The sequence below is a fragment of the Ornithorhynchus anatinus genome, chromosome 2 (genome assembly GCF_004115215.2).
Source record: "Ornithorhynchus anatinus isolate Pmale09 chromosome 2, mOrnAna1.pri.v4, whole genome shotgun sequence".
NCBI lineage: Eukaryota > Metazoa > Chordata > Mammalia > Monotremata > Ornithorhynchidae > Ornithorhynchus > Ornithorhynchus anatinus.
Genome location: NC_041729.1, coordinates 75,451,815 through 75,476,732, shown reverse-complemented (window position 1 = coordinate 75,476,732; position 24,918 = coordinate 75,451,815). Strand labels below are relative to the sequence as shown.

The window sequence follows — 24,918 nt, the reverse complement described above, 5'->3', positions numbered from 1 at the left end:
TCCCCCCTCCCTCTCTTTCCCCTCCTTCGAAGCCCATATCATTCGCCTCTACCACCCACTCCAGTTACTTGTCGCTGTCATCTACCGCCCTCCCCGTCCCACCTCCGACTTCTTCAACCACCTTGACCCCTTTCTCACCTTCCTTCTCTCCTTCTCTCTGCCCACTCTGATCCTCGGAGACTTCAACATCCATATGGAGGTACCCGACGACTCCTCTGCTGCCCGCCTGCTATCCCTCCTCGACTCTGCCGACCTCCTCCTCCACCATACCGCGCCCACTCACCGACTCGGTCACACCCTCGATCTCGTCATCTCCTACCGCTGCACTATGTCCTCCCTCACCAACTCTGAAATCCCTCTCTCTGACCATAACCTTCTCACCTGCCTCATCTCTCACACTCCCTCCCCCTGCAAATCTTCGCTACTGCCCCACAGAGACCTCCGCTCTCTCGATCCCATCCATCTTTCCAATAGCATCTCTCCTCACCTTGCCGCCCTGTCCTCTCTTCCCACTCTCGACGATCAGGTCTCCCCTCTCAACTCCACCCTCTCTACTCATCTCGACTCTCTCGCCCCCCTTTCCCTCCGCCGCTCTCGCTCCACTAACCCACAGCCCTGGATCACCTCCTCCGTCCGCCTCCTACGCCTATGCTGAGCGCTGCTGGCGAAAGTCCAAGCACCAAGCCGACCTCACACACTTCAAATTTATCCTTTCCTGCCTTAACTCTGCCCTCTCCTCCGCCAGGCAAAGCTTCTTCTCCTCCCTCATCGACACCCATGCCCGTCACCCCCACCGATTGTTCCGGACCTTTAACTCTCTCCTTAGACCCCCTGTTCCTCCCCCTCCCCCATCTCTCACCCCCAATGATCTGGCCACCTATTTCCTCACGAAAATCAACACGATCAGGTCTGAGCTCCCCAAAGTCACCCCTCCGCCTCTCCCCTCCCCCCCAACAACCCCCTCCCCTACTTTCCCATCCTCCCCTGCAGTATCCTCAGAGGAGATCTCCTCCCTCCTCGCAGGTGCCACCCCCTCCACCTGCGCCTCGGACCCCATTCCCTCTCACCTTCTTAAAACCATCACCCCTGCCCTCCTACCTTCCTTAACTTCTATTTTTAACCACTCAATCTCCAAGGGCTCCTTCCCCTCTGCCTTCAAACATGCCCACGTCTCCCCCATCCTAAAAAAACCCGCTCTTGACCCCACTTCCCCCTCCAGTTATCGCCCTATCTCCCTACTACCCTTCCTTTCCAAAATCCTAGAACGAGTCGTCTACAATCGATGCTTAGAATTCCTTAACTCCCATTCTCTCCTAGACCCCCTCCAATCTGGCTTCCGTCCCCTCCACTCTACCGAGACTGCTCTCTCTAAGGTCACCCATGACCTCCTTCTTGCCAAATCCAATGGCTCCTACTCCATTCTAATCCTCCTCGACCTCTCTGCTGCCTTTGACACTGTCGACTATCCCCTCCTCCTCCATACCTTATCTCACCTTGGTTTCACGGCCTCTGTCCTCTCCTGGTTCTCCTCTTACCTCTCTGGCCGGTCATTCTCGGTCTCCTTCGCTGGAGCCTCCTCCCCCTCCCATCCTTTAACTGTTGGAGTTCCTCAAGGGTCAGTTCTCGGCCCTCTTCTGTTCTCCATTTACACTCACTCCCTCGGTGAACTCATTAGCTCTCATGGCTTTGACTACCATCTCTACGCAGATGACACGCAGATCTACATCTCCACCCCTGTCCTCTCCCCCTCCCTTCAGGCTCGCATCTCCTCCTGCCTCCGGGACGTCTCCACCTGGATGTCGGCCCGCCACCTAAAACTCAACATGAGCAAGACTGAGCTCCTCATCTTCCCTCCCAAACCCGGTCCTCTCCCAGACTTCTCTATCACCGTCGATGGCACGACCATCCTTCCCGTCTCTCGGGCCCGCAATCTCGGTGTCATCCTTGACTTGTCTCTCTCGTTCACCCCACGCATCCTATCCGTTAGCAAGACCTGCCGGTTTCACCTCTACAATATCGCCAAGATCCGCCCTTTCCTCTCCACCCAAACGGCTACCTTACTGTTACAGGCTCTCGTTATATCCCGGCTAGACTACTGTGTCAGCCTTCTCTCTGACCTCCCTTCCTCCTCTCTCGCCCCGCACCAGTCTTTTCTTCACTCCGCTGCCCGGCTCATCTTCCTGCAGAAACGATCTGGGCATGTCACTCCCCTTCTTAAACAACTCCAGTGGTTGCCTATCGACCTCCGCTCCAAACAAAAACTCCTCACTCTAGGCTTCAAGGCTCTCCATCACCTTGCCCCTTCCTACCTCTCCTCCCTTCTCTCTTTCTACCGCCCACCCCGCACGCTCCGCTCCTCTGCCGCCCACCTCCTCACCGTCCCTCGGTCTCGCCTATCCCGCCGTCAACCCCTGGGTCACGTCCTCCCGCGGTCCTGGAACGCCCTCCCTCCTCACCTCCGCCAAACTGATTCTCTTTCCCTCTTCAAAACCCTACTTAAAAATCACCTCCTCCAAGAGGCGTTCCCAGACTGAGCTCCTCTTCCCCCTCTACTCCCTCTGCCATCCCCCATTTACCTCTCCGCAGCTAAAGCCTCATTTTCCCCTTTTCCCTCTGCTCCTCCACCTCTCCCTTCCCATCCCCACAGCACTGTACTTGTCCGCTCAACTGTATATATTTTCGTTACCCTATTTATTTTGTTAATGAATTGTACATCGCCTTGATTCTATTTAGTTGCCATTGTTTTTACGAGATGTTCTTCCCCTTGACTCTATTTATTGCCATTGTTCTTGTCTGTCCGTCTCCCCCGATTAGACTGTAAGCCCGTCAAACGGCAGGGACTGTCTCTATCTGTTGCCGACTTGTTCATCCCAAGCACTTAGTACAGTGCTCTGCACATAGTAAGCGCTCAATAAATACTATTGAATGAATGAATGAAATGAATTGTATTTATTGAGCGATAATCCCAGGTCCTTCCAACTCCTGGGCCGTGCTCCTTCCACTAGGCCATGCTATTTCTCTGGTGACCAAATGAGTGAGAAACAGGGGAGAAAACCTGGAATTAAAGTTCACCCAGCCTTCTGGAATATCCAAACAACAAAACCCAGCTTGCCTTGTATAGATCATGCTCCAGCCTGGATTTGGGAGCACCAGCATTTATAGTGAACAGGGGCAGCAGGAGGTTGGTACCAAGTAGCTGGGACAGTGCCATTCAGTTCTATGGCGGGAATGTCCCCCACTGCTCTGAGCTGACGCCAAGCCTCATTAATCTCAAAACTCTAACAAGGTCTCAGAATTTCCAATCAGCCCTGAAAATACTTCAAATAGGTGCTCTCTGGCTTGGGTGGCTCTTTGATATCCCATTTCCCACCACCACCCCTACCCAGGACCCCTACCCCCTTTTTAGTACCGCATTCACAATAACAAGTTGGCACCTATGCTTTGGATTTTTTTTCTCAAGATGGCCTATAACACAAATATATTTGGTATTGTCCCAGCTAAATCTCACTATAGCTTCCAGTTCCAGTGTTTAGAAACAGAGCACAGATAAAAACAAGAATGTCTCTAACAGATTAATCCTAGGACCAGGAGTGTTTGCATTTTGAAATGAAATGAAAGGCAGGGCAGAAACAGTGTCCACTTGGTCCTGCAACATTTAAAGTGACCTTAGCAAATTAGTTCATGGCTTACATCTAGTTCTGTCAGATCAAGGCTCCATTGAGCCACTAGTGGCCCCCAAGTAAATGAACCAAAATACTTGTGAACAGAGCATGATCTAGTGGAAAGACCACAGACTTGGAAGTCATGGGACCTGGGTTCTAATCCAGCCTCTGCCATTTGCTTGATCTGTGCATCTGCATCACTTAACTTCTCTGTGCCTCAGTTTCCCCATCTGTGAAATGAAGATAAGATTTTTGTCCTCCCTCCCTCAATCAGTAACATTTATTGAGCATTTACTGGGTGCAATGCACTATACTAAGTACTTGGGAGAATACTATATAATAGAGTACAATATAACAATATAACAAAAACTCCTCGCCATTAGCTTTAAAGCACTCCATCACTTTGCACCCTCCTACCTCACCTCGCTTCTCTCTTCTACAACCCAGCCCACACACTTCGCTCCTCTAGTGCTAACCTTCTCATTGTGCTTCGATCTCACCTGTCTCACCATCCACTCCAAGCACACCTCCTGCCTATGGCCTGGAACACCCTCCCTCCTCAAATAAATAAGACAATTCCTCTCCTCCACTTCAGAGCCTTACTGAAGGCACATCTCCTCTCCCAAGAGGGTTTTCCAGCCTAAGTTCCACTTTTTCTCATCTCCCACTCCCTTCTGTGTCACCTTGACTTGCTCCCTTTGCTCTTTCCCACCTAACCAGCCCCTAGCACTTATGTATATATCTGTAATTTTATTTGTTTACATTGATGTCTGCCTCCCCCAGTCTAGACTGAGCTCATTGTGGGCAAGGTATGTCACTGTTTACTGTTGTATTGTACTCTCAGCACACAGTAAGTATTTAATAAGTACAACTGAATGAACAGAGTTATAAGCCCACAGTGACTTTACAGTCTAGCAGGAAAACACAAATTAAAGATACCGGGAATCAAACCAGAGGCCTCAAATTTGCAAAGCATGAGCTCTACCACCAAGCTGTGTGTCCCATGTAGAACAGGGACTGTGTCTGCCCTGATTACCTTGTATCTACCTCAGCACTTAGCACAGTTCTCGGCATACTGCAAGCATTTAAAGTACCACAATTGTGATTTTTACCAACTCCACACAAATTAAGGAAAATGTAGCTGTTGAATGATTTAGCAATGTACTGCTTCAATTTTAATGCTAGTGCAACACTGCTCCAGCTAGGAGTAGGTTTTATTCTCCCGTTATGGAATGGATGCCCAAAAGGCTAAGCAGTCCCAACCACCAGAATTTGGACATATCTGATGGTCAGTGACAGCTCTCCCAAATATAAGGAGATTCATGTGACATCACACATTATTGCACCTATATATGCGGTGTGTGGGCATTTGATACTCACCCCAACATCAATTCCATAGCACTTATGTTCATATCTGCATATTAAAAAAGTTATACTACTAATAATAATGATATTTGCCAAGCATTATTCTAAACGCTGGAGTAGATACAAGCTAATCAGGTTGGACACAGTCCCTGTCCTGCACAGAGCTGACAGTCTTAATCCCTATTTTATAGATGAGGTAAATTAAGTGACTTGCCCAAGGTCACACAGCAGACACATGGCAGAGCTAAGATTAAAAGCCAGACCCTTCTGACTCCCAGGCTCATGCTCTATCCACTAGGACATGCTGCTTCACATTAATAGTTATTACATTAACTGTATTCTGCTCTAGACTGTAAGCTCGTTGTGGCCATGGAATGTGTCTAGCAAGTCTATTGCACTGTACACTCCCAAGTGCTTATTACAGCGCTCTGCACACAGCAAGGCTCAATACCATTGATAATGATGATGCCAGGAACCCAATGCAACATGGGTATGTCAAAATCAACATATGCAAAACCTGTGAATATTCCTCTGGGGTACATTCTGGGGGATAGTCCTGAACCCGTCATTTGTTCAAGACTCTCACTTTCCCTACAAAATCTGGATGTCTGAGTCACACAACTTTGGAGGCAAAAGCCACATCAGAGGTAGTTCAGTGTTGAAAATTAATGACATAGAAATAACAGCACTGGGTACCAAATTGGAACCACACGGCCAGCTAAAACCCGACTATCTGTTCTAAAACTAGACACCTGGCTTCCCTACTGGGAGGTAGCTGCCCCAGCCTGCAGACAAGTCCCAGGGCAAGAAGGCCAGGAACTGAACTGGATCTTTCTGATTTTCCCACAGGCATCTATAGCTTGGGGGCAGCATCAATATCTAGGTTTCTTGGTAGACCAGGATAATATTAGAACCATAAATTGTCACAACGCTCAACACCTTCATAACCTATAAGGTACAACAATAGGTATATATGAGGGGGAATACAGAGGTGACCCTCTCAGGCCTCAACATCAGTCTTGCAACCATTTTCCACCCTATGCCCTGCCCCATACAATGTTTTGCCCTTGAATAAAATGCAGAAGGCAATGGTCTATCTTCTTCCCTCCGCCCCCCAACACTCTGTGGGTTGCAGGAGATGCAGAGACCACGAAGAGGGAGTGACCGGTTTATGAGAACAGCTACAGCAAAACCAGATAAGGAAACTAGGCTAGGATGGGAAATTGTAGACATATGTGTGGAGGGGTAGACATACGATTAAGTTGAAAGAGCTATGAAGCCAAAGACAAACTCAGCAGAAAAATCAGGACGAGAGGTTGCCCTTAGTTTCACCCGCAAGTGGTGACCTTAATTGGACCGAGAACATGGCTTAACATATGAACTGTAAAACCAGAAGAGGGATGGAAGAGGAGGAACTGCGTCGATAAAGGAGCTTCCCAAAGATGATGAAGGGGAGGTAAGGGATGCCAACTTTAGTACTGCATGCCTGTAACTCGTTATCCTCAGGGCAGCTACCTGTGTAATAAGCCTTTGATACTGAGTGCAATGTGCAGAGCCATGGACCAAGCCTGAGGTCTGCAGGAGATTGGCCAGCTTGTCTTGGTCTTTCTTCACAGGAAAATTTGTCGCGGCCAAGTTTTCAGGCCCCACATGGACTTGGGCAGAGAACACCTTTCACAGGCTTCCCAGTTTCCTGTTCTCTCACTTGGGGCAGAGAATGGGCTTAGTATCATGAGCAAAGTTGCTCATTTCCCTATCTTCACATTAAAGCACCTTGGCCTAGTGGAGCGGAGCACTGGGATTCAGAAGGATCTGCATTTTAATCCCGGCCCCACCATTTGTCTGCTGTGTGACCTTGGTCAAATCATTTGACTTCTTTGTACCTCAGTTACCTCATCTGTAATATGCAGATTAAAACTGTGAGCCCCATGTGGGACAGGGACTGTGTCCAACCTGATTAGCTTGCACCTATGCCAGTACTTAGAACAGTGCTTGACACAAAGTAAGCACTTAACAAATACCATCATTATTAAATGCACATGCCTTTGTTTCTACTACCTCTAACCCCCAATACTCATATTGTGCCATTCAGCATTAGGTCTGTGCACTGATCTTGATTTCCTACAACTGGTCATCCAATGGCCAAAATAACAGTCAGGATTTTAGTCCTGCTTAAGCAGACAGGAAATTGTGTAGAGAAAGAGTGAATCATTGGTACAAAAGCCTTGCGTCACCCCTTCCCCCGAAAACATACACAAACACACCCACCAACACGCACATTTCCACCTGAGGCAGCTACAGAGTGCTCCAAGTGTTGTCAAATGCCTGGCAGACTACTGAGGGAAACAGCTAAATGATAGTACATAGCCAAATCTTTGACCTTTCTGTGGAAAAACAGCTCTATGAAATTGAGAATGTTACTTTATACACTCTGCTGAAATTCATTAATTAATGACAGGTTCATGCTTTATTCCTAGTGTTTACTTGCGACTAACTCTTCAATTCAAGGTAACAAAGAATTTTGACAGTGAAAACTAGTGAGATGACCTTAAAATTTCTTCAACCGATACTAATTACAAAACAATTTTACATGTAGAAAATAGACCCTGTACCTTTCATGGAGTGTCAACTAAGCTTTTTTTTCTCCATAAGATTTAAAATTATAAAATACAGCTCTTGATATGAAGGACAGAGAGCCAATGTCACCTTTCAATCAGAACTATTCAGTCTGGGCCAAGATGGGGAAATTCTAGATTAAGAAAAGAAAGCTCATTTCTAGTCACTGGGGATGACTAAGAGTTTCAATTCCTTGCCAAGAAAAAAAGTGGTAACAAATTCAGTGATGCATAAGAACTTTAAAAGAAGCTGCAATTTGTGTAAGACCTTAGTCACCTCAAATAGTCACTACTGTCACGGCGTTTCATTCTGATAGAGGGTAAACACTGCCTCATTCCTGGATAGCTATTACGAAGTTTTAACTTGGTAAAATTGAGAAGACTAACTTCCCTAAGAACAGTAATTTTTTTAAACAAAAGAGTATTTGCGCTTACAGTATTTCTCATTTCAAAACAGTTCAGTAACTATTTATGTTTAAAGCAATGAAAAGAGCAAGGGCCTATGAGTCAGAGGTCTTGGGTTCTAACCCCAGGTCCACCCCGTGTCTGCTGTGTGACCTTGGGCAAGTCACTTAACTTCTCTGTGCCTCAGTTACCTCATCTTTAAAATGGGGCTGCAGACAGTGAGCCCCATGTGTTACACGGACTCTGTCCAACCTGATTAGCTTATATCTACCCCAACACTTAGTACGATGCCTGGCACGCAATAAATGTTTAATAATAATAATGGTATTTACTAAGCACTTACTATGTGCCATGCACTGTTCTAAGCGCTAAAGTACCATAAACAAAATGTCACCCACTTATATTTGTTCAAGTGGAATTTGGTGAAAAAGCCAAAATTCCCTTTAGTATGTGCAGGGCTCTGTCATTATTCTAGACCTCAGTGAACATCACCCAATCAAGAATATACAAGGATGAAAATAATGAAGCTTTTGTTAGGAACATTAAGATAGCTCTTGTTTTAATAAATCTGGATTGCCCATCTTTTGGAGTTATAATCAGTTCTGTCTAAAGACTAACTGCAGGAACTGTGCATTTGTAAATGGAATGGATTACAGTAATTTACTAATCTTTTATGGCATTTGTTTAAGGGCTTACTATGTACTAGGAGCTAAACTAACCACTGGGGGAGATACAAGATAGTCAGGTTTGGACACAGCCCATGTCTCACATGGGGCTTCCAGTCTTAATTCCCATTTTACAGATGAAGTAACTGACAAACAAAGAAGTTAAGTGACTTGCCCAAGGTCACACAGCATACAAGTGGCAGAGTCTGGATTAGAATCCAGGTCCTTCTGACTCTAAGGCCCGTGATCTTGCCACTACGTCACGCTGCTTCTCGTGGAAGCAGCAGATGTAAACCTATTAATCCTATTTCTACTGTTCGCTCACTTCCTTGTAAAAGAAATAATACTCCAGTAGGCTTCCAGCATATTAAACTGAAACTTCTTAAATTTTCTGCTTGCCAGGGCAGTTTGCGGTAAGATGTCAAGTATGTAAAATGTTCAGCAGTTCATTATCCCAAAGGTTAGATGGGTGCCAAGTCTCCAGTTAGTTTAGTCCTAAGGCGCTCTTTCTTCAAACAGGCTTTTGAAATGTAAATAGGCACTTTGATTCAGAAATCATATAGTGTGAAACATCATTCCAAGCTAAAATTATTACAATTAGGCAATGATTTACCACTCAGTCTGAGAAGACTGTACTCCCTATGGGCATCCCAGTGATGCAGACAATTTGGTACAGTATTTGCATGATTATTTAGAAGTCAAATTGCCAGGACTATTCTGTATACTCCTAAATATATACTCAAAAAATGTTTTTGGCACCACACTTCTGTTTTGCAGTGTTAATAATCGGTCCCCTAAGGACTAACTGTAGCAAGCCTGTTGTTGCCAACAAATGCTGAGGTGTATAATTTATAAGGAAAATTGTTATTTACTACACTAAAAGTAATTTTAATAATCATTCAAACAAGCTAACATTTAAGTTCTCAGGTGACATTGGGAATTAAGTGCATACATCCTATTGTATTTAACCAATACAAAAATTCATTTGACACTGTTGAACATGTCGTTTAAACATGTAGTTTAAGACTGCAAGCTCGTTGTGGGCAAGGAAAGTGCCTAACACCTCTGTTGCATAGTACTCTCCTGAGCGCTTAGTACAGTGCTCTGCACCCAGTAAGCACTCAATAAATACCACTGATGATGTAATACAGGCTCTCCTAACAGTGTAGCCATAATATATTTCTTGAGAAAATGGATGTAAACAAACAGCTCTACCAACGGATATATTTTCCCACAGACTAGTATGTTATAAATTGGGATTCATTCCAAATCATCTGGAAAAATACAAATTTCCTTTATATGCAATATTCTGAAAACATTAAACATGAGTTTGATTTATTCTATATTGAAGTAGTTTAAAGCTTATCACAATACTAACTAAATGAGTTTTGAAACAATTCTTATTCCTGTTATAAGGTGGTGGAAGTAGAGGCTTGATCTGTTACCTATGATAAAGGTTTTTCACCTTTCACCTTTAGTGAAAATACTTTCCAATTTAGGGTCTTCATAAATCCCCTTGTGGTAAGTTAATTCCTTCTGAATGGCTCTGCACATCTTTGACTTTCTTTTTCATCAAGCAATTTAGTCATTTTTATAAATGAATTTATAAAATTTCTAATCCCAAAGTGAAGAGCTTCTCTGTTTCAAACCAAAGTAATACAGAATCAGGATGAGAAAGAAGGAGCAGAGATCTTGAGCTGATTTAATCAGCGTCTTCAACCTCGACTGTAAGATGCTTGTGGGCAGGAACCGTGTGTCTACCAACTCTGTTGTATCGTGTCTACCAACTCTGTTGTATCGTTTCTCCCACACACTTACTTAGTACAGTGCCCTGCCCTCAATAAATACCACTGATTACCTGAAAACCATAAAATGTATTAGGGTTGTGAGTGGTTTTGTTTTTTTAACTCAGGGTTATTAGAAAAATATAACCATATAAATTTTACTGACAAATGTGTTCTGTCCATTTATAAATATATCTTAGAAAAAAATGTATTTAAGAAAAACGTATTTTATTCATTCATTCGTATTTATTGAGTGCTTAATGTGTGCACAGCACTATACCAAGCACTTGGAAAGTACAATTCAGCAACAAATAGAGACAATCCCTGTCCATAACGGATGCATTTTCACTTCCTATTCACTATTTTGACACTATTGTTTTTCAGCAATTTGGATACCCAATATGGCCCAAATGAGAAAACAATTGAAATGTCTCTGAAATCAAACCAATTGTATTCATGATCAGATTAGCAAATGTGTCTATTTCAAGGGTTTACTTTAGGCTAGTGAGCCAGCGGTTTTCAGTAAGGGCTGCCCAGAAAAGGGGAGATCTGGTGAAAGAATGGCCACAAATTTGAGCCTGATAAACCTCAACTATTTTATGAAAATCTACTGTAGAAGAAGCCTGCAGTTTCTAGGCAACAAAAAATAAAGTCAAAACTTATAAGAAAATGATAATAATCATGAGAACAATGACAGCCGAACTTATTCCCTGAACATTTTCCCCATTTCCATAGCACTCCTATTTAATTCTATAAAAGCTTTACAAATGAATATATACACAAATATATGTATATACTCACATAATTGCCTCTACCACAAAAATCCCCACATCCCCTCAATCTGAAAAGGAGATTCTTGTTTTCTAAAGTGATAGCAGCATGTGCTGAATTTAAAAGAAAGGGGGGACAGGATTCCCTTGATACAATCTCAAACCTCCCTGATTTCTTTTCTGAAACTTGAGGAGGTGGTGAGGGGTGGGGGAAATGAGAAAGATGGGGGAGGTTACTGTAATTAATTGAGTGTGCAGCGTTGGCAAGAATGTAATAGCAATAAGTGCCCTTACCTTCCTGTTCCTTCTCCCCTATTTTTTTTCTTTTCCTCTCTACTCCTTCTGCTCCCCGCCTGGCTAGACAATTCGTCCTGTAATATCCCCATTTTGGGGTTGCAAAAATTATGCAAAATATTTGAGACAATTATGGGAGCAACTTCAGAATTCAGCTTCATCAAAGAGCAGGACAAGCACAGTTTAGGAAAAATAGTAGAAGAACCATAATAATGATAATAATAATAATGTTGGCATTTGTTAAGCGCTTACTATGTGCAGAGCACTGTTCTAAGCGCTGGGGGAGATACAGGGGAAGCAGGTTGTCCCACGTGAGGCTAACAGTTAATCCCCATTTTACAGATGAGGTAACTGCGGCACAGAGAAGTGAAGTGACTTGCCCACAGTCACACAGCTGACAAGTGGCAGAGCCCGGATTCGAACCCATAACCTCTGACTCCCAAACCCAGGCTCTTTCCACTGAGCCACACTGCTTCTCCAAATAATAATAATGTTGGTATTTGTTAAGCGCTTACTATGTGCAGAGCACTGTTCTAAGTGCTGGGGTAGATACAGTGTAATCAGACTGTTCCACATGAGGCTTACAATCTTAATCCCCATTTTACAGATGAGGGAACTGAGGCACAGAGAAGTTTAGTGACTTGCCCACAGTCACACAGCTGACCAGTGGCAGAGTCTGGATTAGAATCCATGACCTCTGACTCCCAAGCCCAGGCTCTTTCCACTGAGCCATGCTGCTTCCCATGTTTGCGACTTCCCATGCCATGCTTCCTATGAAATAACGTATTTCATCAGAAAAATGGCAGCAGCTAATTTTGATACAGACAATCATATCTAACAACCTTAACTTCAATGAAACCTTAACTCCAAAATGGCAAGGATATAGCAATCATATCAGCAAAGCAAGTGCATCTCTTGGTACCCTAGATATACGGTAACAATGAGGCTGGAGGTTCTTCACTAAAGTCATGCTTAGGAAACACCTGGGCCATCCACTTTGTATGTATGAATAAACCTCCTCCTGGTGTCAAAATAAGGTAATGGAAAGTTCCTTCAATGTCACCATGTGGAGTGGTTGAGTTTTCCACCATTACAATGTATTACATATTTGTTGAAGACTATACATCCTCTCTCAGGATCACACCTGGAGAGTTTCCAGTACTCTACCAGTCTCAGCTACGGGAGGGAGAGTCAAGCAGAGGCATCCCATTCCATTCCTAGCTTGGGCAGTGGCTAGCGAGTGGAAGGCAACCTGCTACAAGTCAAAACTCACCTGAACTGGGCAGCAGAAGCATGGGAGAGAGTCGACACATGGGAGAGAGTCGACACCAGAGACTCAAGTTTACTGCGTGGAAGAAGGCAATGGTAAACCACTTCCATACTTATACCAAGAAAACTCTATGGATACACTACCAGAACAATTATAGATGGAGGTGGAGCGCATTGGGAGAGATGTGTCCATGGTGTCGCTATTGGTCGGAGATGATTCAACAGCACAAGACAAGATAAGGTTATACTTAACGTATATATTCCTGGAAAACTGTCACTATGTGCTAAGGCATGCCGAGTACACTACCACAACTATTAAAATATGAACAATGCCTAACTGCATATTTTTATTTTTACATTTTTTGCCTAGATCTAATGTAAACATAAAGTCAGGCCCTTCCCTCATACTCATGGAGGTTCATGGACCAACTACATACTACTTGTCTGCCTTGGAGTTTCCTCTAGAGTCTTGATGCTCCAAGTTCCGTTAACTTTCAAAAATGACTTCAGAGTTTTCTACTCTAAACTCCCTCTAGTCTGTAAGCTCATCATGGGCAGTGAACGTGTCTAATTCTGTTGCATTGTACTCTCCCAAGCACTTAGTACAGTGCTCTGCACATAGGAAGTGCTCATTATCACTGTTTTACTACTCCAATGAAGCCCAGAGAGCCTCTGGGACATTCCCAAAGCCCAAGCATATTGGCAGCAGAGGAAAATAGTGCCTAACTACCAGCATCACTAGGCAATTGCTGCAATAAGAAATGAGAATTATGGTATCTGCTAAGTGCATATGATATGCCAATGATTATGCCAAGTGCTAGGGTGGATACAGGATGATGAGGTCTACCAGAGTCCTTATCCTGTATGGGACTCACATTCTAAAGGGGAGGGAGAACAAATACTTAATCCCCCTTTTATAGAAGAGAAAAATGAGGCACAGAGAAGTTAACTGATTTGCCCCAGGTCACTCAGCAGGCAAATGGCAGAGCTGGAACTAGAACCCAGGTCTCGGGACTTCCAATCCTGTAAGCTCATTAGGGGCAGGGAGCATATCTGCTAATTCTGTTGTACTGTAGTCAGTCTTCCAAGCGCTTAGTACAGGGCTCTGTACATAGTAAGTGCTCAGTAAATACCTTCGATGATTGACCTACATCTACTGGGACACACTGTTGACTGTCAACTGTCCTGAGCCCTGGGCCAAGTGGGGAAGACGCTGTGTGAAGATACACTCACATGAAAAGATGTCCCATGCTACTACCACCTTGGGAATTTTACTGTTTGCCAAAAGTCAAAGGACAGTAATGTCTGAGTATATCATATAGGATACCATTAGAATGCATGTGTATCACATTACTTTTTTCAAGCTGCTGCTAAATTTTCCCTGGGCAAACACCACCATCATTTTCTTCAAAAATAGACTTAACAACATTTAATTTTGGTGAGATTTCAAACTGTGTGAGTCATAAAGAAAAATCTTCTTTCAAAGGTGTAAATAGAGTGAAGGAGCAGAGCTTCATTTGAAATTATAAGGATGGATAGTAAAAGTTTACAGGTTCAGTTTTGTATAACGCACATTTTCCTTTGAACTCTATTTGACACAAATACATAGAGATAAAATAACTGAACATATTTTCTAATTGAAATATATCCTTTGAAGATTTTAGTAACCTTCCAAATTTTCTACCAGGACCACAACCATACTTTTTGATTTACTTTGCAAACTTGATAAAGAAACTTGTCCATTGTGTACCCTTCTCTCAATGTAACCTAAGCCTTCGTTTTATTGTCTACTCTCCTGTTGAGTACTTTCCAGACTAAATGCAGATGTCTCATATTGTAAATGGTCTAAATTTTTAAAATTTCATCTTCAGTACAAACTCGTTTTCTACCAGGTTATTGTTAATAGAGTGAACGATGTCTTTGCACCAAGCAAGGTAAACTAATAAGGGCTGTTGTCTATTAATTACATTCTTAAATCACTCCAGTGAAGGCACCAAAATCTTCCCTGTGTCTGAACCCCACAACCCTGAAGTTACCCCTCAACTCCCTCCTCTTTTTCATGTACTGTACTAAGGACCAGGGAAGACACAAACGAATCAGGGTAGACACAATGAATCAGGCTGGACACAGTCCCTGACGCACATCGGGTTCCCAGTCTTAATCCCCATTATACACGAGGGAAACGTAGACAGAGATAAGTGAAGTGATTTACCCAAAGTCACACAGCAGACAGGTGGCAAGCCAGGATTAGAATCTAGGTCCTGCTGACTACCAGGCCTGTGCTCTGTCCATTAGGCCACACAGTTTCTTCCTCTCTTTATCAAGCAGAAATTCCTAACCACTGGCTTTATGGTAACCCAGCGGCTCTTCTCCTCCTAATTATCCACTTATTATTCTCTCAATACACACCCCTTCACAATCTTCATTCCTCTCATGCTAGCATAATCACTGTGTTCATTCTAGTTTCTCCATCACTAATCTCCCGCTCACTCTCTTTCCCCTTGCATGAAACTGCTTCCAAATCTGACAGATCAGAGCTTGAGAAGATCTTCAAAGTCTTTCTGGAATCACAGCTTCTCAAAAGGTCTTTCCCGATTAATTTCTAATATCCCGATATTATATCTCACCCCAACTGCCACTTCAGCCCTGGGACATGCATATAATTGTGACTCACAACCATGGGAACCTCTTATGTAAACATTGTACGCATCTAAAGTGTCAATTACCCATAACATTATAATGTCAATGGGAAACTATGAGAGGTTGAGGAGAATGGATGGTCTAGAATTGGAAGATGGCCTGCCGAAGGGGCTATAAACAATGGAGATCAGAGGCAAGCTGAATATTTTTGCAGAATGATGACCAAAATATCTATGAGGACCAATCTGTTTAGGCAAAAAAGAACACAAAGAGAACTTAATAATTTAGGCAAGTTCCTCTTATTTCATGTCCTCTTCCCCTTTTTTCTTCCCACATCCTTTCTTACTTGGATCTATTTGGGCAATATCACTTTGAGAAAGAGATGACCACATATCTATCTCTCTTCCCCCTGCCTCTTACACTTAAGCAATGAATTAGTTAAATCCCATCTCAAAACACTAGTCCACCTCTCCTCCACCCTCTTGCCCTTACAGAGACAGTCCTCTGTATTGGAATGAGGCTACAGAAGCCATCAAAGGAGGGCACATTCATTCAATCATATTTATTGAGCACTTACTGTGTGCAGATCACTGTATTAAGAGCCTGGAAAGTACAATTTGGCAACAGATAGAGACAATCTCTACTCAACAACGGGCTCACAGTCTAGAAGGGGGTCTGCTTTTATCTTTTTCCATCCTTCTTCGGGATGTGTTGAGGTATAATTGACTACTGGGCTCTGACCTTAAAAGGATGAAGATAGTAATAGTGACAATGATGATGATAATAATAATAATAATAATAACAAAATATCCCCTAGAAATCCAGGAACATATCTGTTGTCCACATTCTTACGTAGAGAGATAGGAACAAGCTCTATGAGAAAAAGCTTACAACTCAGACTCCATGAGATTCCAATTGCTCAACTCATATTTTGAACATGACGACTACACTGGCATTTACCAGGATACGTCTGCAAGGTGAACTATTATAGCATGGGCCACTTTTCCAATAGGTTTAAATGTAATTTGTCAGTTTCCCATTTCAGAAACAGTCACAAGATGAACAGGCTCTACAGGTAATTCAAAATTATACTGTATGTCCCTCCCTGTTGCCCTCAACCTTGTTCATTCATTAGATCGTATTTATTGAGCGCTTCCTGCGCGCAGAGTACTGTACTAAGTGCTTGGAAAGTACAATTCAGCAACAAATGGAGACAATCCCTACCCAACTATAGATTCAGACTAGAAGGGGCGAGACAGACAACAAAACAAGTAGACAGGCAACAATAGCATCAATATAAACTAAAAGAATTATAAATATATACACATCATTAATTAAATAAATGGAATAATAAATATGTACATATACACAAGTGCTGTGGGGCAGGGAGGGAGGTGGAGCAGAGTAATATTTTTGGTAAACCAATGAGGTGAGCAGTGTACCTCCCATCTACCCAGAGCAAACTTCACAGCCAGCTGCTTCTGGGCAAAGAAAGTGCTGCAGTGGACTCCCCTTGGGGGTCGGACATCATGGGTCCCACCTCACTTTCTTTCATGAAAGGTCAGGGAGGCAGCGCTATTCAGCATGGCTGCTTTGGTGCTCTCCGCCTGGCTCCAGTCTCTCGCTCCCAGCACCCAAGCTCTGCCACCCCCTTCCTGGGTCCTTGCTCTGTCCCCAGGTCCAATCCACTAGTATAACCACCAACATTCCTGTCCCAGGGACTGATCAGTGATAGTGGTTTGGGCAGTGATACTGTCACTCTGCCATCCCAGCCAGCTGTTAGGTTGCCACTAGATTACCATCAACAGTATTTATCGGGCACTGCTTGTGGCCAGAGAACTGTACTAAGCCCTTGGGAGAGTCCAATACAACAGAGTTGGTAGACATGATCCCTGACCAGGGCAGCAGATGAGTAGGTGGACAGGACACACAAGGTGAAACGCACACACAAAGTTCGTTTTTAAGAGCCATTTATGGCCAAAGTGATCTCAGACTAGGGTCAAGGCTGGGCCATATTTTCACCACCCAGGAAGTAGTTGCCTTGGTAGAAACCCTCTAGACTGTAAGCTCATTGTGCACAGGGAATGTGTCTGCTTATTGTTATACTATATTCTCTGAAGTGCTCAGTACAGTGCTCTGCACACTGTAAGCACTCAATAAATAAGATTAAATGAATGAATGAACAATAATTTTCTTCTCCCAACATTAGCCTACTATTATTTAGGATCCTTGCAGACCTCCACTTGACACTCCCTTAGAACCCAGGTCTCTTGATTTGCAGGGCTACGGACAGCAGAACTTCTGGCACACACCACACAAGGGAGTGGTGTCAAGCAGTGTGGCTCAGTGGAGAGAGCACAGGCTTGGGAGTCAGAGGTTATGGGTTCTAATCCTGGCTCCACCACTTGCCAGCTGTGTGACTTTGGGCAAGTCACTTAACTTCTCTGTGCCTCAGTTACTTCATCTGTAAAATGGGGATTAAGACTGTGAGCCCTATGTGGGACAACCTGATTACCTTGTATACCCCCAGCACCTAGAACAGTGCTGGGCACATAGTAAGCACTTAACAAATGCCATCACTATTATTACTATGCGTCACTTGACTACATAACTAAGTGCCACACTGCTCATGTGACATTTAACGTAATAGGAAAGAGCTCTGGGGATTCAGAAGGATTCAGAAGGTTCTAGCCCCAGCTCTGTCACTTGCCTGCTGTGTGAGCTTGGGCGAGTCAGTTACATCTTTTCCTGTCTCAGCTTCCACATATGTAAACTGGGGATAAGATCTCTGCACTTTCTTCCTCTTAGACAGTGAGTCCCATACTGGACTGGGACTCTGTCCAATCTCATTAATGTATATCTATCACAGGCCTTAGCCCAATGCTAGGCACATAGTACCTGCTTAACAAAGACCACCCTGCGGCACTTACCCAACACACTTCACTGCTCTAATGCCAACCTACTCATCGTACCTCGATCTCATCTATCTCACCATCTTCCTCTCACCCACATCCTGCCTCTGGCCTGGAACGCCCTCCCTCAATGTCTGACAGGCAAATACTCTCTCCTACTTCAAAGCCTTACTGAAATCACATCTCCAAGAAGCTTTCCCTGACTAATCTCTCATTTCTTTTTCTCCCACTCCCTTCTGTGTCTCCCTTATTTGCTCCCCCTCCCACAGCCTCTCAGCAGTTATATACATACCCGTAATCTTTTCAGATTAATCTCTGTCTTCCCCTCTAGACTGTAAGCTCATTGTGGGCAGGGAGTGTTTGTTACATTGTTATAGTGTACTCTCACAAGCACTTAGTACAGTGCTTTGCACGCAATAAGCACTCAATAAATACAATTGATTGATTGAATATAGGCTTAGACAATTTTGCTGGAAGATGGCTCAAAAAGAATATATGCACTTCAGACTTTTCTCCAAAATGAATAAACTATCATATTACAATATCATTCTTTGAATGAAATGGTATGCATGGCTCTGGTAGCACTGTGGATAAAACACTTTGATCAAGCTGAAATGACATGAATCCTCAAAAGGAAAAAACAATAAATATAACCTGTGTAGGAAACATGCTACAAAATACTTTGGCACTTTAGCAGATTTGGGAGTTCAAATACTAATGCATTACATCATTTCAGATAAAGGTTATTTATTGGAAAGAGCCCTTTTGGAGGCTGTCAGGATCAATGGTCTAATATTTAATCTTTGCTATTACATATTGAAACAAGGTGGGTATATTCAGCCTCAAAAAGTAATATCTTCTCAGCTCCCGGGGGACACAAGGATAAAATATTGGGTCTTCACCAAGGACAAGCTTTTCAAATGTCAACCAGAGCCTTTCCAACATAGATGATATTTTTCCTCTAAATCATTTAAATTCTTAGAAGGTAAATACACAAAAGCAGTCTAGTGACACTGTATTGGCATTCAAGCTGAGATTCCATTTAGTCCCCATACTTCAACTGTACTTCTCAAGCACTTCAATATACTGCATTCAGCAGGCACTCAAATACCATTACAACTACCAGTGGTGGGAAGGATACTTTTTAAAAAATTTCACAAGATTTACCCACATCTCTATAAAATGTTTTACCCCATTCACTCTCCAAGTAGTCCAATACCCATTCTTTTACTTTTTTAAATGCCCTCTAATCAGTATAATGTAAGACTTACTCTGTTCACAGCACTGTACTAAGCACTTGGGAGTACAACAGAGTTGGAAGACACATTTCCTTCCCACAATGAGCTTACAGCCTAGAGGGGGAGATAGATATGAATATGAATAAATTATGGATAGATACATAAGTACTGTGGACCTGGGAGGAGGTACAAAATTAGGTACCAAATGCCTAAAGGGTACAGATCCAAATGAAGGGAGTTGGAACCAAGATGTCCACAATTTAGATGACCCTCTAGGCTCTTGCAAGCACTATGTCCTTCACTCAGAAGAGTCACAGATATTGTGGGAGAGGAGCTCTGCTACAGGGTTTACATTCACTGCGGTAATCATCTCAAAACTGAAGATAATACTGCTGCTGTTGAAGATTAGGTCAGGTGCATGCACTTGCTCCAGTAAAGGGAAGACAAAGAGGGTAATATGAGCCCATCCTACTACTCTAATACCCAGAGAGCAAGCTCTGCCACTTGAATCAGCATTCTCACTATTAACTGACGGTTTACTATGTGCAGAGCACTGTACTAAGCACTTGGGAGAGTCCAATATAACAAAGTTGGAAGAAACATTCCCTGCCCACAACTAGCTTATATTCTACAGGGGGAGAGAGACACAGAAACCGCCTAAGGTTACAAATGATCTCCTTTTTGAAAAATCCAATAGGCTCTACTCCATCCTAATCCTCCTCAGCCTCTCAGCTGCCTGAGATAGAAATAGGACAATATCCTCCCCAGGTTCTCCTCCTCTATCTCTCTGGCCATGCCTTCTCAGTTTCTTTCCGGGGGCTCCTCCTCTGCCTCCTATCTTCATGGCTCAGTTCTGGGTTTCCTTCTATTCTCCATCTACACCTACTCTCTTGGAGAACTCATTCACTCCCAAGGCTTCAACTATCATCTCTATGCAGAAGTTTCCCAAATCTACATCTCCAGCCCTGATCTCACCTGACGTTTCCTCCTGCAATCTGATGTTTCCTCCTGCCTTCCAGACAGCTCCTTGGATGTCCTTCCATCATCTCAAATTTAAAATGTCTGAAACAGAACTCCTTATGTTCCCACCTAAATCCTATCCTCCCTTTGACTTTCCACATCACTACAGATAGTACCACCACCCTTCCTGTCTCAAAAGCCCGTAACCTTGTTGTTATCCTCAACTCATCTATCTCTTTAAACCCACATATTCAATCTGTCATTAATTCCTGTCAGTTCAACCTTCACAACACCACTAAAATCTGCTCTTTCCTCTCCACCCAAACTGCAACCACTTATCTTGCCCCACCTTAATTACTATATCAGCCTCCTTGCTGATCTCCCTACTTTCCGTCTCTCCCCACTCCAGTCTGTACTTCACTCTGCTGCCCGGATCACAATTCTATAAAAGCATTCAAAAGGCTCATCAATCTACAAGGGAGAGAGAAATCAGGTATTTCATCCCCATTTTCGGAGTAGGATAATAAGGCACAGAGATTTAAAGTCTGAATCCCCCTCTTAGTGAGCTCCTTGTGGGCAGGGAGTTTGCATACTAACTCTGTTGTTCTGTCCCAAGTGCATAAGCCCATGCTTTGCACAAATTAAGCACCCACAGACCATTGATTGATACACCCAAAATCACAGCAGGCAAGTGGAGGAGCTGGGTTTAGAACACTGGCACCTTGTGATTTATTCACTAGGCCATACTGTACTTTACCAAATGCTGCATACAATAGGCACTCCAACGACCCCACTTTATTCCTCTTTCTACCAGAGTTCAGTTGTTTCACTGAAGAAGGATCTTCCCTGACATAACCTGGCATCTGCGGGATTAACACATTCTAACCGTTCTCTTCTTCCTGTCCCAGCACATACCACTATGACTTATTTCCTCCTCAAAAACTAAGGGTGGGGGAAGAAGACTGAAGAGAAACTTTGTGGTGGGACAATTATGCAAGTAGCAGTGTGGCTTAATGAACTGAGCATGGGCTGGGAGTCAGAAGGACCTGGGATCTAATGTCAGTTCTGCCACTTGTATGCTATATGACCTTGACCAAGTCACTTAACTTCCCTATGCCTCAGGTACCTCAACTGCAAAATGGGGATTTAAGACTGTGAGCCCTGTGTGGGACACGGACAGTGACGAACTTGATTAGCTTGTATCCACCCTAGTGCTTAGTACAGTGCTTTCTATTACAACTGAATAAGAGATCATTATGGGAGACTGGATATATACTTCATGATGCTTGCCTTCGTGTGTTCTGACATACAGTTACAAATACAGTAATAGCTGGATAGTGTGGCCTTTTAATGTGATTCAGTAGGCATAAATCTCTCGGGAATTTGTAGTTCTGTTGCTGAGAAAAAAAGTAAGTGAACTTTGAAGGAGAAGAACAAGTCTTTTACTCAGTTTAATTCTCCTAAGCACTATGCTATGCACATTGTAGACATTAAATATCTCTGACTGAAAACAAAGAATCTCTGAAGTGGGGTCTGAGGAAACATAGGGTATTGTTTTGAATGGCATTTGTTAAGGGCTTACTATGTGTCAGGAACTGTACTAAGTACTGGGGTTTCACAGACTTAACCCCATTCTACAAATGATGTAACTGAGTCACAGTTAAGTGACTTGGTAAAGGTCACATAGCAGTCACAAAGCAGAGGCAGGATTAGAACCCAGGTCCTTCTAACCCTCAGGACCATCCTTTATCCACTAGGCCACACTGCCGCTGCTGTTTCTTGTTCCACCTCCACTTCATCTGACTTGCTAAGCAATAAACAGATCAATATGGAGCAGCCTGAAAGTGTGAATGGCTCTCCTAAAATGCTTAACTTATAAATAGGGTGGTGTCCAATGGTCCTCCCAAAGACTGTACAGAGACACCCATGATGTCACACAGCAGAAGGTGATGGCGTTCCAGCCATTTCCTGGGACTCTACTATCTGAACCCTTCTGATTTAGCACAAAGCTAGTGTTTCTTCAGAGGGACATCTGAACTGCCATTGCTCCAGAATCTTTGCATTTCCTTGCAAGATCCTTAACTCTGCTGCTACTTTTGATCCACAGAACTAGGTGGCAAGAGCCATGGTTGAGTAGTTCGGGTGTTGAAATTTTTTTTTAAACTGAAATAAGCGAATGCAGAACCATAACAAAACAAGAAAGGGGAAGAGTAAGCTAAAACCTAAAACATATGGCATTAAAAAAAAAAATCAGACAACTGGCCACCCTCCGTACTACCCAGGGAATAAATTTAGGTACTTGGGAAAGTTGGGCCCTTTCTATTATCATAATCTATTAATGTAATTAAAAATAGAAAACTGTCCTCATTAAATTTGCAATATGCCCCATGTTATACACGTAAACTGCAAATGGCAAAACTGCTGAACAATTTACACCTTCCGTGCCAGGAAAGGAGGCATATTTAATTGATTCTGTGTGTCTTGAGAAATGTGGGTGCCAGACTGATAGTTAAAATAAAATGCTATAAAACTAGTTGAGCTGCTTTCTTATTAAGCTTGGGAGACGGGGGTGGAGGTGGGGGGAGCAGACACGTGGGGCAGAAGTAGTTATGAGGAATATGAAAAAGGAAGCTGATCTTATGTGAGAGGACATAGGGAAATTCTAGACATGCACATCTGGCATACCTGGAACTTGCCTATGCCTTCAAATAAAATCAGCTGCATTCTTCATGATTCTTCTTCATAAATTCCCCATTTATCCTAATCCAAGAAACTTTTCAGTGAGGGCAAATATCCATAGGTAAACTCACCTGTTGGGCAGCACCGGCATGTGAGAGGGTTAAGGGTGGAGACTCAAGTTTATTAATAATGATAATAATAATAATGGTATTTGTTAACCGCTTACTATGTGGCAAGCACTGTCCTAAGCACTGGGGTAGATACAAAGTAAGCAGGTTGTCTCACGTGGGGCTCAATCTTAATCTTCATTTTACAGATGAAGTAATTGAAGCCCAGGGAATAAGAAGAAGAAGAAGAAGAAGAAAGATATTTGTTAAGCATTTACTATGTGCCTGTTCTAAGCGCTGGGATAGATACAAAGTAAGCAGGTTATCCCATGTGGGGCTCACAATCTTAATCACCATTTTACAGATGAGGTAACTGAAGCCCAGGGAACAATAATAATAAAAATAATAATAATAATGGTATTTGTTAAGTGTTTACTATGTGCCAAGCACTGGTCTAAGCGCTAAGATAGATACAAGGTAATGAGGTTGTCCCACGTGGGGCTCACAGTCTTCATCACCATTTTACAGATGAGATAACTGAGGCCCAGAGAAGTTGAGTGACTTGCCCAAAGTCACACAGCTAACAAGTGGCGGAGCCAGGATTAAAACACATGACCTCAACTCCCAAGCCCGTTCTCTTTCCACAGAGCCACATTTACTGCGCAAAAAGAGCAATGGTAAATCACTTCTGTATTTTTACCAAGAAAACTCTATGGATATATTACCAGAACAACTGCAGATGGACGTGGAGCATTCTGGGAGAGATGTGTCCATGGCATCACTATGGGTCAGAGACGACTCGACAGCATAAAACAAGTCAAAATTTGTCAAAGTAAAGCAAATCTCAGGACATTTACAAAACACTAAAACACTAAAATCACTAGAAATTGCTTGCAGCTTTCTCCCCTTGAGAACTGTGAATGGGGCCTGAGACAGTGTTATATTCCCAACTTTGTATTTGACGTTTTTGGGGACTTACTATGAAATACTGCTAGAGGAAATATTTCTGGACAATATTTAGGATTACCCCTCCTAGAACACTGCCCCTCTCAAAGTGTCCTATGGAACTACTACACTAATTGAGGTCCAGTCATTACAAATACCAATATTATTAATGGAATCAACACCATTAAACACACATCTGGTGACATAGTGCAGCCTATAGGTCAGTGACTATCTCCATGTTTCTGTCCTGTCTTATGCTGTCAAGTTGTCTCCCACCCATGGTGACAACATGGACACACCTCTCCCACACAACCCACCTCCATCTGCAATCATTCTGGTAGTATTTCCTTGGTAAAAATACCCAAATGGTTTACCATTGCCTCTTTCCATGCAGTAAACTTGAGTCTCCACCCTTTACTCTCTCCCATGCCACTACTGCCCAGTCGAGGGTAGTTCTGACTGGTAGCAGATTGCCTTCCACTCACTAGCCACTGGCCAAGCTAGGAATGAAATGGGTATGCCTCTGCTTGAGTCTCCCTCCCAGAGTCAAGACTAGTAGAGAAGCAGCGTGGATCAGCGGAAAGAGCCCGGCTTGGAAGTCAGAGGTC

The 24,918-nt window shown here is 43.3% G+C and overlaps 1 protein-coding gene and 1 non-coding gene across 13 annotated transcripts in view; one reads left to right on the top strand and one right to left on the bottom strand.

The window, feature by feature from the left end:
• Window positions 1-24,918, bottom strand: part of SYNE1 (spectrin repeat containing nuclear envelope protein 1) — a 518,607-nt gene that overhangs the window by 452,910 nt on the left and 40,779 nt on the right. The window lies entirely within an intron of this gene.
• On the top strand, window positions 12,687-12,823 carry LOC114809628. Its single transcript, XR_003757404.1, has one exon. It is a non-coding gene; the product is annotated as a small nucleolar RNA SNORA7 (small nucleolar RNA).